General features: G+C 39.8%; 1 protein-coding gene across 9 annotated transcripts in view; it reads right to left on the bottom strand.

Moving 5' to 3' along the window:
• LOC121329091 (kazrin-like) overlaps positions 1–19,581 on the bottom strand; it is a 287,130-nt gene that overhangs the window by 52,446 nt on the left and 215,103 nt on the right. The gene's annotated exons all lie outside the window — the stretch shown is intronic.

Here is a 19,581-nt window from a genome sequence, read left to right as displayed (position 1 = left end):
ATACACCGCTTTCATCAAAAGCACTACAGGAGAGGACACTGGGACTACAAACACCCCTTCCTCCAACAGCACTAGAGGAGGAGAGGAGATATTTCTCAGGGGATGGGATTGCTGGTAGAATGTAGTGGTGGAGTGAGTGAACTACTGAGCGTCTATAACTGTGGACACCAGGGTGGTGTGTGCACTTACTTCCACAAACGTAAAACTGTTTCAAAATTAGATAAACAGATTACACACACAAATACACTGACGGTGTACACAAACTTCTGCAGGAGACTATGCACAAAAATAAACCACTTCAGAGTGACTTTGAACTTAATGCCGATATCTTGATTTCACAACTTAAAATACTCTTAAAAGAGGAGTTAAACAAAAGAAACTTCCAGCAAAATGTGTCTCTTTACATTATATCAACCAGAATGGTAAAACGTAGCGCTGCATGAACTGATGAACTGGTCACCTCGCTATAAAAAAGATATTGCTGCTCTAGAAAGAGTGCAAAGAAGAGCGACCAGAATTATTCCGGGCTTAAAAGGCATGTCATATGCAGACAGGCTAAAAGAATTGAATCTGTTCAGTCTTGAACAAAGAAGACTACGTGGCGACCTAATTCAAGCATTCAAAATTCTAAAAGGTATTGACAGTGTCTACCCAAGGGACTTTTTCAGCCTGAAAAAAGAAACAAGGACCAGGGGTCACAAATGGAGTTTAGAAAAAGGGGCATTCAGAACAGAAAATAGGAGACACTTTTTTACACAGAGAATTGTGAGGGTCTGGAATCAACTCCCCAGTAATGTTGTTGAAGCTGACACCCTGGGATCCTTCAAGAAGCTGCTTGATGAGATTTTGGGATCAATAAGCTACTAACAACCAAACGAGCAAGATGGGCCGAATGGCCTCCTCTCGTTTGTAAACTTTCTTATGTTCTTCTTATGTTCTTATGATGATTCGGATGGAGCTATCCACAGAAATCATTCATTTCACCACCATTATATGAAGCCATGTTAGGCATTTCAGATCAATCCAAAAAGGCGTCCTCTGGGGCTATCGCATTGCAATTTGAGACTTGTGGATTAACTATCTATTATTACATTCATGGGAAATCAATGCAGTATTCTCTTTAGACTAATGGATTGCACTGTGTATTGTACGCTATGGTATGCTGTTTATGTAGGGCATCTAAAGGGAATAATCATTATATGTGTGCTCCACCCTCAACAGCAGAAAGGAGTGAATCACTTCACTCAGCATGCAACACATGATGTGCTAGGATGACCTAAACTGCCTTTTGTCATTCCCAACATTCTTATTCTTATCTCTTGTTCGCAGTTTGTAACGTGTCAGTATAGCAAAACACCAGAAGACTCCTGCAGCCTTCACCACCCTTGTCAGAGCAGCCAACAACGTGGAAAAGGCATTGCGCACAGTGTGGCGCAGAGAAGCATCCAGGCAGCCCGCCCCCCCTCACCGACACAAGGGCAGGCAGTCTTATGAGATGTTTCCACCGGGAGCGCCGTGCTTTGCTGTGATTGCAGTGGAGAAGTGTGCTGCTCTGGTGCGCGGGGAGCGCTGTCTTTATCTCCTTGTGCACGCCTTGGCAATTCTCAGAGAGGAGCTCTCAGAATGCTGATTTGTCTTGTGATGTTTTATGCAGTGAGATGAAGCAGAGGCGAGCAAAGCCTTTCTGTTGCAGTGCCGGGAGGGAGGAAAGAGATAAGGGGGCTCTGGGAGCACATTTTGATTTATTGCCGTAGAAGGGTGCTTTCAGTTTGCACAAGAATGGAAATAAAACTCCTGTTGCATAGTACTAAAAAGAAAGTGTTGCAAACAGTGGTGGAAGAGAGGTGCTGATTTTCACTTTAGATTACAGGTATGGGCCTCTCGTTAAGCAATATGACTTAATTATTCTCTGCTACCTATCAAATTCATCCAACTTAATCAATGTAGCAATTACTATAACATTCGGGATAACACACACAAAGTGTTTTAGGTGATATTATAATTTTAAAACCCCTTAAACTCTGCCTCTACCTTAAATTACTTTTTTCTAACAAAGCTGCTGTAAGACACAAGCAGCCTGACAACGTAACCTCTTGTGGGAGATCAGCTTGTGTAGTACCGCACCCTATATGATATTCTAGATAATTAGGGCTGCTCCGATTAACAGATTAATAGGAGCGATTAATCAACTAAAGACTTGGGATTGCAGATTCATTTTTACAATTTAATTGTATATATTTTTTATATATATATAAAATAAAATCAACCAATAGAAGATCTGCATTTTCTCCACGGCAGTCCAATCATAAGTGAGAGGAGGCGGGACATAAACAGTTGAAGGTATTCTCTGTCTCGGCTGAAGCTTGAGTAAGTGTAACCAATGAGAGAGTCAACGATCTGCCCAGGTTTTGCAGCTGTCCAATCATTAGTGAGCAGAGGCGGGACATAAATATGCTAGGATAAGCGGTGTAGGAATGGATGCATTTGGTGCGGTATTGCTTATGATGGAGCGTTATTGACAATTATATTGAGAACATAGAAAGTATGTTTCAAATGACTTTCTACATATAAAAAAGGTCAGACAGCAGAGGTATCATACTGGATTTTGGTTTCATAAAAAAAAAAAGTGACTGACTGTGGCCCGAATGAAAGGTTGTTCGGTGAAAATGTTTACTAAAAAGACCAGGACAGCCAGGGACAGAACCAGGACAGAAGATGCAGGACAGCCGCTATAAGATTACCTTTATTACAAATGTGTATGGAGTAATCTACCCATTAATCAACTGATGCCCATAGATTAACCGATCACATTTTTATCGGGTGACAGCCCTAATATATATGTATATGTTATGTCTACTTTGTAAAACTAATAGCTATGTAAAATAACCGGTAAATGTATTAAGTTAACAGTTCTTTTTTTTATTATTTATTTATATATAATTAAAAGCTTTACTAGATACAATACTGACAAAAAAAAATCAAATACAACAGTTAAAACTGACAATATAATATCAATCTTACTTGGCAATTGAGCACATTATTATAGGAGTGTGCTACATGGCTCATGAAATTTCCACTTTAAATGCCTTTTAAACTGAGAAGCTCTCAGAGATGAATTGAAACTGAAACAGAGCACAGGGTCTGCCTCGAGGGCTGGTGAGACCGATCGTTGTCTCGAACGCTGGGATAATCACACGCTATGTGGACCCAGGACACACAAAAAAAAAAAAAAAAAAAAACCTTTCCCATTCTCTGATTTTACACAAATAGATGGTCCCCTGCCATGCTTGCTTCCAGAAATCTGAGCTCCCATTCAGAACAATGCTCAGCTGACACTAAGAGACTGAGGAACCTGAGGCATAAATATGTGGTCTACATTTAAACAAGCTACGCTAGAGGTGCAGATATGTGGTCTACATTTAAACAAGTTACACGGCTTAGTCTGAGGATATCATGGCATGTTTTGAAGCACTTATTTTGCAGTGCATGTTTCCCTCTAATTGGGAATATCTTTAGCGAGCAATCAATCAAGACTGCCATGGAGTACAAAACCAACCCATTACTGTTTCTTCAAGAAGTACTAACCAAGGTGCTGTCCACTTTCTTCACTGTCTCAAAGTACTAACCAAGGTGCTGTCCACTTTCTTCACTATCTCTTGAAGTGCCATCATACAACCTACAGCACAAGCACTAGGAAGCGGTGATAAATCTAAAGCAATGCATATGAAATAGATACATGTCCTTAATTAACATAAATAATTAGCACTTTAGATGTGCAATCACCAACTCTGTGCAGTTAAACGTCCTTTAAGGTGAACCAGCTTCTGCTTGATCCCCTAGCAGGCATCTTGCTGGTGCAACATGCAGTGTTGTATTACTATCAGCAGGTTTGGCAGAAACCCTTTTTTAAAAGCAAAAATATCCCACGCAGTCCTTATGCATTGCTTTTTAAATACAGCGTTTGTGGTACCACAGCAATTAAACGGACAGATAACTCTTTGCATAAAGGGGTACCACGATATAGGCTACTGCAAGAAAGCTAAAGTGAAGGTAAATCATGTAACAGGTACTAAGGAATATCCAGATTGATGAGCAGCTCAGTAGATGTGTGTGTGGGTGTTGCCACTATTATCCTCTGTATATTCATCCCCCAAGGAGGTAATAACCTCTGCAAGTCAATGAAGTTCATGATTGGGTGTGGATAGCCTGTATTGAAGCCTGTGATGAATGCAGGTTGCTGAAAGGTGAAAGGGAGATGGGCTAATCCCCAGCCAGACGCTGTGGCTTTACACCGCTGCCTCTTTCACTGGGGGAGGAACAAAGACAGGAAGCTCGGCAGCCAGGCTGACTTCACTATTCATACCCTGGGGGAACAACAATCGAGTCTATAGCACGACGAAACGCAGTTCAATAGAGTGATTCTCAATTCAGAGGGAACTAAACAAGTTCAACAGCAGAGCTATCACAGTGTCAGTACCCATGATTTACATGCACCTGTGAAAATGACGCATTGACAGATAGACTGACAGGTTCCTCTATATATCCCCACATTCTGAGATTCTAACTTCTGGTGAAGAATTTCCCAAGCAAGTTTCATCATAATTGTGTGACACTGCCTGGCTATCAAAATGTTTGGCTTTATCTTAAGAAGCACTTTCTTAGATTGAATGATATCTATAAACATGCTGCCACTGTGACCTTCTTTTAGATGATACTGACACCTGTAATGTGTAATACTTTCACGGGGGATATGTACAGTATGTACCGACATACCTATCACATATACAACCTGTGATAATGCCTTACCTAAGGTAACGTCACCCTAACCAATCTTCTGCACATTTCACTATGACGTGTAACACTGATCACAAAGAAGATTAAACCAACACCAAGGTACGAGACAAACTGACAACCTCAAGGCACATCTGCACAACCCAGAATCTGAATAAAAACACCCTTTTCCGAACTTGCTGAGGACATGCTGTTAAGTTTTGTAGGAACAGGTGAATAATTTGGAAGCGACAGGCTCATGTTTCAAGTGGAGTTTTTCACCTCCATTAGCTCCGAGTTTCCTGACGCTGCAGTTTTCAGCGTTGTGATTTATGGCTCTGCTGCTCACCGTTAAAGACAGTGACACAGTCCCTCCTCTCGGAGACTGGCTGGCTCCCTGCACTGTGGCCCGGGTCTCTGCAGGTAATTCCATGATCACCCCCGATGGGAACAGCGCTCTATTGTTCTAATTTAAAAAACAAAGCAGTACTTAAGTGAGAGAGGACCTCAATCCTGACCTGAACACCCCTTGCCTGCTATTCAGTCTCCAGCCTCTTCCTTGTCCGCTGGGGGCTAACAGCCGAATGCAAACCCAGACTATCTGCTTTAATCTTTCACGTGAAATATTGGTTTTAAAAACAGCAGCCAAAAAAGACCCAATGCACAGAAATAAAGTATATCGGGATTGGAAACACATTCAAAATGATTAATAAATAAAACTAAGTACATGTAAGAAGGCCCTTCAGCTAGGTTAAAATAAATAATGAAATGCTGGTGGAGGTTCTAAAAGTACTACAGAGTAGATTAGAAAAAAGAAATGATCATTTGTCTGTGTCTACTTTTATACTCTGGGCAAATAAATAGCTACTGCACTGCATTACAAATGGCACTGTGACTTTCCTGAGAACAGTAATCTTTCAGCTTTGTCTTCAGGGTCATTTTTTATTACCCAGAAGAGCACATCGGTAATCTTTATCACTGCAGATGAGAACACAGAAAAAACTGTAGCACAGGAACTACAGTATAACCATAATGACACATACCACCAGACTGTGAATTACAGGGTTTTTAATGGGCTGCTGGGCTACAGATGCTGACCATTCAAAGCATTGGCCATACCAAAACTGACACATTTACTTTTTCAAGCCTGTAGTAAATAAACCACTGTGATTGTTTCGGAAAAACAACACAACTTTCTATAGTATAATCCCTTATACATCTTCCCCCCTCACAGTATGTAGCGTGCCCCCCAAAACAGGCCTGAGCATGTGGAATTGTGTGGTGGTTTTGTCATCGGCATTACATTAACGTCAATGTGGGCTAGGCTGAGACCACTGAACTCTTCACTGGTGATCTGGGCTTGATTCAAACCTACACCTCCACAGAGGAGTCAGGGGCAGAAAGAGAACTGGGCTACAAAGCCAAAAATGTGATCAGTGTATTTGTGTTGACAGGCAAGGTATTTGGTACACCCAAATGTACTCTTAATATGGAATTTGATCACTTTTTTGATCATTCACCCCCCCAATCATTCTGGATTACATACAGTAGATGCTTCTTATGTTTTTAGTACAGTTATAGAAACTCAGCAAAAGTTTCCCCAGGTAAAGTTTTCAATACAGAAACCCAAAGCCAAAAACTCATGGAAAGATCATCCATAAATCGGAGAAACAGGATTCAAGGTATAATGACAAAGAACTCAGGTCGACACAGGTTGGGCAGGAGCCTTCCTCAGTGTACGCTAGCTGCCCAAACACTTGTCTACGAGTGCTAGTGAGGCCTCAGGGGTGCTTTTAAAGTTTTAAACCACCAGCAGGATGTGATGACTGACACAGAAAATGATACAAAGTGATACTAAACAACAAGAAGAACGCAACTGTGAAACAATATTACCGTGAAACAATATTTCATAGCCTTATCAAGCAGCCCTTTAACCCCAATCACTCCACAGAGAATATCCTAAAAATACTATATATATATATATATATATATATATATATATATATATATATATATATATATATATATATATATATATATATATATATACACACACACACACACATATATATATAAAAGAAAGAAGGAAGACAAACAGGCCTGTCAGAGGGCTCCCAGTGCAGGAGCTGCTCTGTTACTCAAGACTACATCTGTAACAAATCTGCAATGAGAGTACACTGCCAGCAATGTGCCATCAGACACAACCAGCAAGCTGTTGAAGCGATTGTCATGTGTCATATTCTTTAGCTGTGGCAGGTTGAAAAAATAAATAAAAAGAACATTTGTTTTTGTGATTGAGAAAGACATAGCCCTTATAAAAAAATAAAAGCTTACCACGGTATTTGTGCAGTTTTCTTGTGCTTTTCCCATTAATTACTATGCATTTACCATATCTCACTGTTCTTTTAATTGCTTACCTATGCTTTACCAAGCTTTCACTGTGCTTTATTACACTCTGATGTGCTTTTACTAAGGTAAACTCTTACAAGGGTATGTGTGTGTGAAAATGGTACGTCAGCCTATTTGACATTACTGTTGACGCCTTCACAAAGCAATCTGTGTTGTGTCCTTAGTGTGTATTAGCAGCGTGTTACATGAAAGCAGTCCAAACTTTTTGGCAAAAAGAACCACCCTGGGCTCTTAGAGAGACAGAAAACTGAAATCAAATTGAAAGAATGGACTGTAATCTTAATAAGGCTAATGCTAACAAAGCTGACACACAAGTTAGTTTGTTTGCATCTTGACTGTACCGTCTAACCTTGTATCCATTCCAAAGCTAGTAAATCTATATTTCATATTTACACTTAATCTCTAAATCAAAAAAAGCTGCACTGTGGATCTATACATATATCGAGCCATATTTAGCTCAAGAGCTATCTGTTGGAAAAACCTGGGCCTCCAGAGCTGAAAGATATGAAGCTAGAGCTTTAGGCTGCTGCTGCACTTAACCCTCAAGCAGCTACAATGATTGTGTGAGCCATACTTAGTTTGCTCATACCCTGAAATATAGTGCTGTGTTAATACCCAAGCTCAGTTCATCAACATGGCAGCTTACATGGCCAAAGAACAGGAAGATTATGCCTCCTGAAAAAAGGGCTGTCAGCGAAGTGTGTTGGGAGGAAGGGGTAAAGCAGCAACACCTGCTTATCTGGCTTTACTAGCATGGGATACTGCAATGCCTAAACAAGGCACTAGGGGGTAACCACACTCCTTAAAAGAATGAACAAACTGACCCTTTCAAACCAGCCTGGATCTCTGCAGCTCTCAGGGGTTTGTACGCCTCTACTGTACAGACTGGATCTTGCGTTTCCTGAGTTTGTACACCACTACTGTACAATGCACTGATTGTTTTGTTTCTGCGTCTTTTTAGAGGTAAACAGTCAATAAATGATGGGAAAACTATTTGGCATAGCAATCAGTGTATCACAGCTATTCTCTATTTAAACATCCCCAGCTGTATTACTGTGAAGAATATAATAATGCATTCAGGTCACTGAAATGACAATGAGCAGCTTCAGAATTAGCTTGCTGTCCACACAGACTAAGAAACGTCTGCAAGTTCTATTGCTAACTATTTCAAACTCTTTATAAACATGTTTATTTGTTTATAGTGAGTTAACTTCTATATACACAGAGCACTCTTTAAATAAAAAGAGACTTGGTCAAACTGCCTCCCAGTCCACAGTTCAACCACTAGGACACAATGCTTAACTCCTCGTCCATCAGTGCTGACCAGCAGGCGACACTGCCTCCCAGTCCCTCAGTTCTAAACTAGGCCGCACTGCCTCCCAATCACTTAGCTCTAAATCAGGCCAAACTGCCTCCCAGTCCCTCAGCTCTAAACCAGGCCACACTGCCTCCCAATCACTCAGCTCTAAACCAGGCCACACTGCCTCCCAATCACTCAGCTCTAAACTAGGCCACACTGCCTCCCACACCCTCAGTTCTAAACTAGGCCATACTGCATCCCAGTCTCTCAGCCTTAACCACCAGGCCACACTGCCTCCCAGTCCATTGGTTCTAAACTAGACCACACTGCAACCCAGTCCCTCAGCCTTAACCACCAGGCCACACTGCCTCCCAGTCCATCGGTTCTAAACTAGACCACACTGCATCCCAGACCCTCAGCCTTAACCACCAAGCCACACTGCAACGACTATAAATTCAGTTATCAGAAACAAGAAACAGCAGATGAACATAATTTGCTTCCACTGTATTGACAGACAGATATCTACCGCCTCCCGCCTCCACTGTATCCCTGGGATAATAAGAGCACTGGTACATTACTAACAATAGCTTGCACTCACACATAGCAAGTCAAAAAGGCTGTCATAAGGAATCCCAAAACAAGCAAGTATAAAACAGTTTGTGTGGAGTACACAGAGCCATACTGTGTTGTACACATACTAGAAACACAGAACTATGTACAGAACACAGCCTCACATTTACACACAACAGACTACCACACTCTGTGTTTACCTGCCTGAATTGATATGGTGGCAAAAACAGGATAGAGCAGTGTTTCTCATACCTTTTATAGCTGGGGTCACTGAAGTATCTTAACTAAATCATGTAACAAGCCACCTTAAGCTTTCCTTAGTGTTACAATAACCCATAACTTCAAACAGTCATTGTGAAGTAGAAACCTATAAGACAAGAAAGTCAAGCAGACAAAAAGTTTCAGTTAAAGCCTTTAATTACATTTCATAAATTAGGCTTCTGCGCACGCAAGCACATTCCAGCCTCTAGTTTGGTAACATTCCACAGAGGTGGTTGTAGCTGCTGGTGACACAAACAGACTTCCCTGAAACATTGGCTGCTACTAAGTAAGCCTGTGATGCAAACAGTGAAGGGGATGGGGGATGAAAGCAAAACCTGCATAAATTAGTCCAGTTATACATATGAGACAACACATGTACACCATGTACAAATGAAACTGACTTTTATACTTATTGAACATGATGAAATATAAGTTGCACATACCATTGTACATAACTAAGTCCAACAGCTTATAGAAATTTTTACTTGACAAGACCTATAAAGAATCATTCAATACAGCTGTGTCTATGGTAACCCAAAAAGTTTATCTCAATACGGCAGCAACAGTATATTCCGGCATATTTAGCATGTTTTAAGTGTTTATACACCTCGGCAAATGGCCAAGCCAGTCCACTCCTGTCTTGGGATCAGCTGTAAGCATTCCAAAGCATGATCTCGAGCTAGTTATCTCCTCCTCATCAGTGAAGAAGCCAGGTAAACCAGTCTAGCAGAGATAATCCTTTATATCCAGTGAGATCTAACCACCCTCTGCTGAATAAGACACGCAAACACATTTTATAATCAGGAATACAGTAATCATGGTAAGCCATGATGAGAACTCACAACAAAACCAGACTTCTGTTCATCCCTCTATATTTGGTGTACTTCACAAGCCGCAATGCGCACCCAGTTATAACACAAGCAGCTTCCAGGTGCATGACTCAGGCCAATTATACTGGATCTGTGCATAAGAAGCATGTCTGGCCTTGGAAACTGCTTTCCCACTGTAAATACACAACACTAACTTAAGTCTCATTATTAGCTTGAAGAGATCTTACAAAAAGACAGAAAGAGGTGCTACTTAACTTCCAGGCCATTCCACTGTTCATTCATTTGTTACACAAAGTCAATCATTATTAGAATAATGTTAAAACGAAGATTTTTGGTGGTGATGATACACATTTTACATTTTTATGGTCCTGATGTCAAACAGCCTAAAGGAAGAGCCTAATTAATGATGTTTTCTCTCCTGAAAGTTTCCCATGTTAAAACCATAGTGTAATAAAACACAGTGAAAGTGTAGGTAAGCACTGTCAGGCCCAGAGAGGCATGATAAAGAATAATATCAAACTATGGTAAATGCATAGTATAACAATGGGAAAGGCATGGGAAAACAGCATATATACTGTACAATTTACCCTGAGAGTTGGAATGTGAATGTGTCAGAATTCTATAGTACTTTTATAGGCAAAACATTAGCTCCCTGCATATCTATAGGGGTTCAGGAGCCTGGAACCTTGCAGTGAATGGGGTAAGGAAACTGTACAATCAAACTGTTGTTGAATCATAAAGCAGTCAACTTTAACACACGTCATTACCTTTCACTCTACACAGTACTGTGTTCATGTTCCAATCCATTTGATGTGCATTTGATAGATATGGCTGGTTAATCATTAAAGCCAGTGCAAACACAAACTGTTCAGATAAGTTTATTTACTTGCATTCTTTCACTCAAAATGCTGGAAAAACCACTGTGCTTTCAGCATGCAAGCCATGTTCAAATGTTAAGGAAAACCAGCCTGTACAACATTACATTTCCAGTTTTGTAAATTACAGGGAGCTTGTGGCCTGGATTAATACAGCAAGATGTTTAGAAGGCGGCTGGCACTTAGTTTAATCTCAATCAGACAACAGCTATCACTTCTCACCCAATTTCCAGTAAGCGCTCAAATTACCCAGTGCCCTCGACTGAACTGTGTTCCCGGGAGGCCTGTGTGCTTGTTTGGAACAACCGCTAAAGGGATGCTATAGGATAGAACGCTAAGGGAATGTTAATAGGATTCAAGGCAGCACCTTGCCAAAAAATACAATTAGAAAAAAAGAAATACATGCACAGGCTATCCATCTGAATAATGCGACACAATTAAGAAACGTGACCATGTCCATTTATTTTAATGGTGAAGCGGTCCCTTGTTGGCTTATAAAGTATTATAAATTACGTCCTGCTCAGCAAATTAAAGTGTGCGATTCACAAACATCTCAGCATTTGCACTTGTGCTTGAAACACGCTTCAAATTGATAATATTACCTGGCTAGGATAATTCCGACATGGAACAAAATGGGCCACATGTCAAAGTTCTGACGCATTCTCACAAATTGGGGCATGAGCTACACACTTCTCTTGCATGTACACAACACCTACCCAGGAACCCTTCTCTCCATTTTCAACAGTGTGACCTCAATAGAACAACGACCTGACAAACAACACCCCATATGCCATGGATGAGTTTGCAGACCTGGTTGTCTAGTTTTATATGTAACTACTAACCACTATCACAGATCGCACATGAGATAATGAAGCATTAAGGCACGAGCTGACATGATAGACTTTAGTAAATCTACCCCTGGGTCTGACAGTTTCCTGATGTTAGATGCTAAATGTTGTAGAATTAGGACAGGTAAATGGTGGAGGAATTTGAACCAAAGGTGATGTGTCTGTTGAAAGGCAGTGTGGGATTAACGCATGGCTGAGAGAACGTAGTTAACCAATCAGAGAGTCATAATTCTTATTTTAACAATTAAAGGGAAATACAGAAGACACCCATTCAAACTGGGAGTTTCTTTCCCTCCAACTTAAAGGGATCTACAGTTTTCAAACAATGTGCCATATATTATCACTATTCAAAAACAAAAACAGAAAAAAGCACAAACTTGAAGATGAGATTTATAACCACATATTGCTGCTTGTAGTAACAGAAGCATGTATAGGTACCTTAAATCAAACTTTGGGAATATCAACAAACTCGACTGTCAACAAAACCATTGATGGCTTAGCTATGGAAAAAGGCAGCAAAAATACACCAAGGTATTATATTTCAGTGTGAAATTGAATTTGAAATAAATAAATAAAAAGTCTATTGCATCAATTAAGTACATTTACGAACGAGGAGACCTTTCGGCCCATCTATGCTCTTCTGGTCCCTAGGAGCTGACCGTTCTCAAAACATCGATCTGTGAACATAAAACATAGTAATATTTACAAACAAGTTTACTGAATTTAAATTTGCTGATTGTTCCAGGGTATTATCCTCACAAAGACTTCCCTTTGTGGTGTGTTGATATGCCTCTCTCACAATACACATTAGTGTAGCCGCATGACCTTTGACATGAAACTGATAGACAACTCCAGCACTCAATTAGACTAGATTAGATTAGCACTCCCTTAGGAGATATGAAAATCCCATCTTGTCTTATTATGAGAGACAGAATCAATTAACCTGGTCGATACAATCAAATTGTCATAACTGCATCCTTTTACATAACAATGACATATGATATGAAAGTCATTCAGCAGTGCTTCAGCACACTGGCTTGCACAGATTTGAGAAGCTTCTTTCTTTTTATATTGGTGCTCTCTGATATTTACATTGAAACCAGAGTAGAAGTAATGACACGCTAGCAATGCGTGGGTGCAGCTACCGTTAAAACACAATTAGTTTTCTACAGCATTGTTAGGTTTACAAACTTTAACCAAAAAAATACAGTAGCTGACCGACATAAAAATATTTACTTGCATGCAAATTACATCATTTTTAACTGGGGTTTTGGGGACACCTTTGTGAAAATCTTAATAAGAAATGAAAACAAGGAGGACAAACTATACTTCAGTGAAATAATTTTTATGTACCTCTACATATTACAATGCCTGCCTCTAACCACAGCAGAAAAGTATTAAATATGTATGCTCATTTACAAAAGAGGTTTCTAGAATTTCTGGGGTCCCCCTGAGCAACCTGGACGGACCCCAGTTTGAGAACCACTGGCAAAGGGGTACAATTGGGGACCCCTCGCAGAATCTCATTTATGAATTACTTTTAAGAGAAACAGCCTTGAATGCAGACAGATTGAGAGACACAACTGAACCGACCTTAAAAAAAACTGAACAAACATAAAGAAGCTGCTTTCTTGACGTTTAATTGACAAATCCAGCACACTATAACTGTAGCCGACAGCTTTGCGCAGATCCGGTTCACATAATCAAATCCTTGATTAGTAGGATGTATACGGTAACACGGTCAATGAATTTAATCCTGGATCATCCAGGGGTCAGTATTATACAATCTATCGCACTAACAAACAAATGTGATCAGTCTAAAAAAGATCCTGTTTACAGAAGTACAAACTTGTTCTTGAAACACAGGCATTAAAAAGCTGCTGTGCATTCTAGCAGCGTAGCGCAGTGATCCTGTTAGTCTGAAGTTAAAATCTCACTCCAGTTGTTTCTGTATGGTTGGATTAGGTACGTGTGCTCGTTTGCAACGTGACGCTCTCGACCACTGGCTGTGTTTCTTCATAAAACAATGCATTTATTTTTGGCAATAGCCTGCAAAACACACATGGTGTGGCTCTATAAACAACTGTCCTTTCTGAAGTCTGGTCCCATTAGTTGCTTGTAGGGGGCAATGGCAAGGACAGGGTTACAGGGATGTGTAAACACGGTGGCTGCAGTTCCATTCTTTAGTTGATTTGTCAGGGTGTATTGAAGCTGGCAGAACTGGGTTAGTGCACTCTGTGTCCTGTATCAAACAACTACCTGCTCCCATAGGGCTTGTTCTGCTAAAAGCTACACTGAATTACATCACAGACATATATAAGTGTTTAAGAAGATTATATTCCTTGTGGTTTATAGTGCTAGCTCTTGAAAAGACAAGTCAGAAGCCTGTCATGTTTTTTTTATTGAATAAAAATACGTTTCTTAAATTCGCTAATTCATTATCGGAAAATAATTTTAAAAAAAGTGGACTGTTTGTCATTTTATCTTTAAACTGAATAAGACCCCCCCCCCCTCCCTTTTGCTGATTTGCTGAGCTATATGCAATGCATTAGTAAACAGGGCAGCACGCTTTGATCTTTAACCCGCTTCAATCACTCCTGAAAGCAATAAGCAGAATGCTGTTTGGGATCTTTAGTACTTATTTGGTGTAAGATGAACCAGGGGGCGCGTGACAAACAAGATGGTGAAGTGGCCAGCTGATCATCAAACTGGAGGCTTCAAATAAGATGAAAGTTAAATAAGTACAAATAATCCAGGCTTCTAAGCCGAGTCACCCGTATGGGCAAACTTATTGTGACAGGATAGTGCTGTGGCCCTTGATGTTTCTCAGCAGGAATTAGACACAGCTATGGTATGCTGGCCTGGGAACTCAATTTGATGTACATGCAATTATACAGGATAGAGGGTAGGAAGGGGTTTCCAACCTAGAATTGAGTGCATTTCAGTAAACTACCCATGCATTCGATCATTTAACAGCTTACTAGCAGCGTTTCATTTGAACCTAAACAAGGGCACACGTTTTTTTGCTGTCACAGACCTTAACAAACCGAACTGCAAGAGAACTCATTTAGCAGATGGATCTCGAGTAAAGATACAAGGGTAACCAAAAGCCTTTTTAAAAAAAAAAAAAGCCTTTCTTTCATTAGTACAATAACTTTCTTTCATGCAACCTATTACCTAGCCACGCTGATGCTATATCAACGGGATCCTTTAGACCCGACTCAACAAAGTTTGAGGTTCAAAAGCTACTAGGAACCAGACGAGGATTGATGGGCCAAGCAGCCTTCTAGCGTTCATAGATCTTTCTTACATTTCTTCTGTAAATCATTTTGTTTTCAGACTTGATTTTGTTTAATTTTACAGCCCTTGCATTCACCCCCCAAACTGTAAACCCAGCCCTACCTGATTGTTAAAAAAAAAAAAAAAAAAAAAAAATAATGATTTCGCGATACTGAACGCACAAAAAACAGACACAAAAAACAAAGGCCGACCCCAAATTTCAACAGCAGCTTCCCAACAATGCAGTTAACTGGGTTTTCAAACTTGGTAACTGAAGAAAGGCATAAAGAAATCAAACAAAAAAAAACACAATTGAATAAAAGCAGAATGCTTGGGGTCTACAAAAGCAACGTGCTGTTAAAAGCTGTGCAAGCAGAAGAGACAATGGCACCCTACACACTATACTGAGAGTATAATGAGTAACTTCTCAGGTTTCTTGTATTCTTTTATGCGAGGTAGGCTCGGCTTCTGCTGACAAGAGTAAATAGAGGTTTTGTACAGTTACTTGGCAAGTTCAGAGTGCCATACCTTGAAAATCATGCCCCCCCCCACCCCCCACCCCCACTCCCACTAAACCAGCATCAGTCTTCTACAATTTAAAAACTTGCTCAGCTTGTTGTCCTTCAGAATATGTCCTCCTCTGTGTAGGACAATTCAACAGCACAGTGTTATTTCAGGATACAATCAAATAACTAATTCCGTTCATTCTTGTTTGGTTGAAAGTGCATTTTCATGTGCTGTGCTGAATTAGGATTGCCCTTGATCACTGTAAGTAAGCATTTCTAGCAGTTATGATTCTGTATATTAAAATGTGCATGGTCATTCGATGTTACTCACGCTGTGACTAAACGTGCAGAAAAAGAAAAAAGAAAAAACTGGGACCAAAACAATTTTTGCATGTGATCATGACAGATGGGTCCACAAATCTTATCACAAGTTTCACTTGTACAGGTTCATAAATCACTATAGATTCAGATACAATTAGACTCAGTGTTGTAGAAACAAATACAGTACAGCACTGTAGTAACATTATCTATGAATACAAAATACAAGAATGCCCCTGGAACACTTTGGAGAAAACAGGCTTCACTGTGCTTTCTTATACTGCAGTGATCTTTCATATATAAGACCACAGTAGCTGTAGATGTGCTGGAGCCTGGCTGTGTTGAACTACAGCATCTGGTACTCCCCTTATTGTTTTGATCAGTCTGATTTATTTCATTTTAAGACTTAGATGAATAAATGTTTAACCTGCCTCAATGTTATACATTCACTTCCAAACAGGCTACAATAGACAACTGCAGGAATAAGCAGTCAAAGGGCTGTTTTACAGTGGTTTGGTACATGTCACACAAATTTTTCTATACTGTGCATCTGGACCGCTTATCCAATTGTCACGAAACTTGGGTTTAACATTATTTAGCAAATGCTATTGAGAATATCAGATTGTGGTGATATAGAGAGGCGTCCGTCCATCTGTATGTCACACTTACATTTTTATACATATCTGGAGAATTGTGGCAGCAAATCAGAATGCAGGATTACAGAACTGTACTATTTTACAGCACAGACCAGAATGCAAGATTATAGAACTGAACTATTTGGAAAATGATGTATGGTTTGAAATCGGCTGGTATCAAAGTGTTTTTGAGTGGGGACGGGAGGGATTTGTGGATCTCAAGCCAGTAATCACTGGAAGAGCTGCAGAGGTGTTAAGAGATTGAGTCAGGGGTCTGTGCACGAGTAATAGGAGGAGGAGGAGGAGTCAGAAGTTAATTACCCACAGCAATCTGAAACGACTATTGATTTTCAGATGCTTGTGACCCGGTAAACAAAGGAGAATGAAGGGAATGAAAGCAACGGTGTGCAGCAGTATATCCCATAAACCTTTAACGATTAACATGTCTAGAAATAATCTCTGATTTAACCATGTGGAGGCGCTTACAGTACATCAAACATTTTTCTTTGGCCTAGCGTTCATTACCCCACAATGAAGTCCACTACTAATCCAGTAATCTTCAAACTTTACCTGTCAGTACATAATAAAAATTACACAGCGTGCAAGTGAATCCTAAATATATCATCACATCTACTTAAATGGTAAAGACAAATGATAAAATGTTTTCATAAATGTTTTAGAAAATGTACAGTTTTATGAGGATCTTGTTTTGAATAAAAAAGAAAACAGACTTGTCGGTGACTTATCCTCCACCACAACTGTAAAATCAAAATTAGAGTGATCACTACTATCAATTAAAAGCTAACAAGTTCAAGAGTTTGGATTTGACAACAAGTTCAAGATAAATGGAAATAATGTGTAATATAAACATTATCTACAGGCAGTTGGACAGACAGAAAGCCTCCACATTTCCTGATAGTTTTGGCACATTCAATACCTCTGAAGAAGGACCTAAGCAAGTTTAATCACAACTGGACAGGCGGTTGTCTAGACAGGCTTAAAAATGACAGGCAGTCAGACAGCAAACCTCTATACAGTTTGATACGGTCAATAGCTCTAAAGACGGTGCTCAGCAAGATTTGTCACACTTAGCAAGCAATGTGACATTGGCAGAGTTTTAAGAGGTGAACTCTTGAATGCTCTGCAACACCATTTTCATTTTCCAGTATTATTCAGGGGGGAAAAGCAAGCAGCTCTCATTCACGGCAGCACACCAGGACTCACTAGGGGCTGTGCATACTTGTATGTGCACTGACCTTACAAGGTGGTTAACAATAATCCCTTCACTATAATCACACACACACTGCATTTTACCACAGAAGAGGATAATGTTTCAAGTGCTGTATTGTTTTTATTGAATTATTCCAAAGTCAAGACAAGAATACAGCTTGCACTAGGAGGTAGGCAATAGCATTACTGCTTTTAATATTATTTTTCATTTCATTTGCATAAGTAATATTTTTTCTACTTTAAAATTGCTAAATTTTTCACAGGTAAGTATTGGTTACCAAACAAGGAAAAGTCATAAAATATCACACTTGTGGGATTTCACTAGTGTATCTGAAAAGTGTGACTTGTTTGGGATAGCTGCAATGTGGTCAGGGAATGATTCAGATCTTTGTAATAATGGGAAACTCATTTAAACTTGTATCTCAAATAAATACCAGTAGCCACTTTCAGGATAATGTGAAATATAAGAGTACTTTCACACCTAGCTCACTTGAAAGTGATTCGAATCGTGGTTCACTTGCAAACAACCTAATTGTTTTCAAGTTTGCATCAGGTTCGTTTCACACCAGAAAAATTCAGGCGAACTTGAGTTCCTTTGGAAGTGCGTTCAAATTAGTTTGTTTGATTCACTTGCAGCTTCATCCAGACCACAGTTCTACTGGCATTGCACTTTCCCAAATGCACTCAGATCTCTTGCTGATTACCAGAGTGGAAGTTCTCTCTGGAAAAAATTTTCCATCACGTCCATCATGGAGGATTCTTTAAATGATGTGGTTTTGTTGCTCACTGTGTTATTGAAGATGATGATGATGATGATGATGATGATGATAATAATAATAGCAGCTTGTTGTAAATGTGACAGTGTGGTGAGATAGATGCATCAGGAGCTGGTTTTCTAAAATCAGGCGGATCAGCGCAAATGCAACAGTGCCTAATGTCAGTACAGACAGTACTGCTTTGTCTTGGCACAATTATTCCCTGCGAGTGTATATGGCACAGTTCTCACACAGTATTACCATCATTTCATTGAATAGCGTTGGTTTGCTCCAGTTAGTAAATCAGCCCCACAGTATTTTTTAATTTTTTTGTGATGTGCTGTTATGCAGTGATCTCGGTTCACTTTGTTTGATACGCATCCTGGTGCGATTAATTGCTTCTCAGAGGTTTCACAATTCACTCCAAGAGAAACCGAACCACACTTCAATCTGCATCAAAGGGTCAAACGAACTAGGTGTGAAAGTGCCCCAAGTTTACACTTGCACTTCCATCTCCTTCCACTATCAAACTGGGGCTGCAGCCAGTTCAATCTGCAGTCTGCAATCTATAATCTGATCTGCAACCAGACGTTACACAAGAAAGTCAGAGATCACCTGTTTTTTATTTTAAGAAAATAGATAAATTTACCAACCTTCAATACAGTGACAGTATAATTTCTTCAAAAGATCTTGTTTTCTGCAGCTCAACATTTAATTCCCACCATCAGTGAGATTGGAAAGATTCCGTTTTGGCAGCCTGCAATTCCTAACTAGAGCTGACACGGTCTCAACTGATCTCGATCGACTGTGCTGATGGAAATGAAGAAGTACATGTACATGTTTACAAGCAGTTGGGAATGTGGCCAGGTGTAATATTAATTTACAAAACTGCACTTCATGCAAAAGTCAAAGGCACTACATACATTAGCTACAGGAATACAGATGACATATAAAAGAAGAATTCTTCAATGATCTTTTAATGGAATTTATGAAGC

Source organism: Polyodon spathula, chromosome 16 (assembly GCF_017654505.1).
Source record: "Polyodon spathula isolate WHYD16114869_AA chromosome 16, ASM1765450v1, whole genome shotgun sequence".
Taxonomy (NCBI): Eukaryota; Metazoa; Chordata; class Actinopteri; order Acipenseriformes; family Polyodontidae; genus Polyodon; species Polyodon spathula.
The sequence above is the reverse complement of the archived record's forward strand: the minus strand, read 5'-3'. Positions and strand labels throughout refer to the sequence as shown.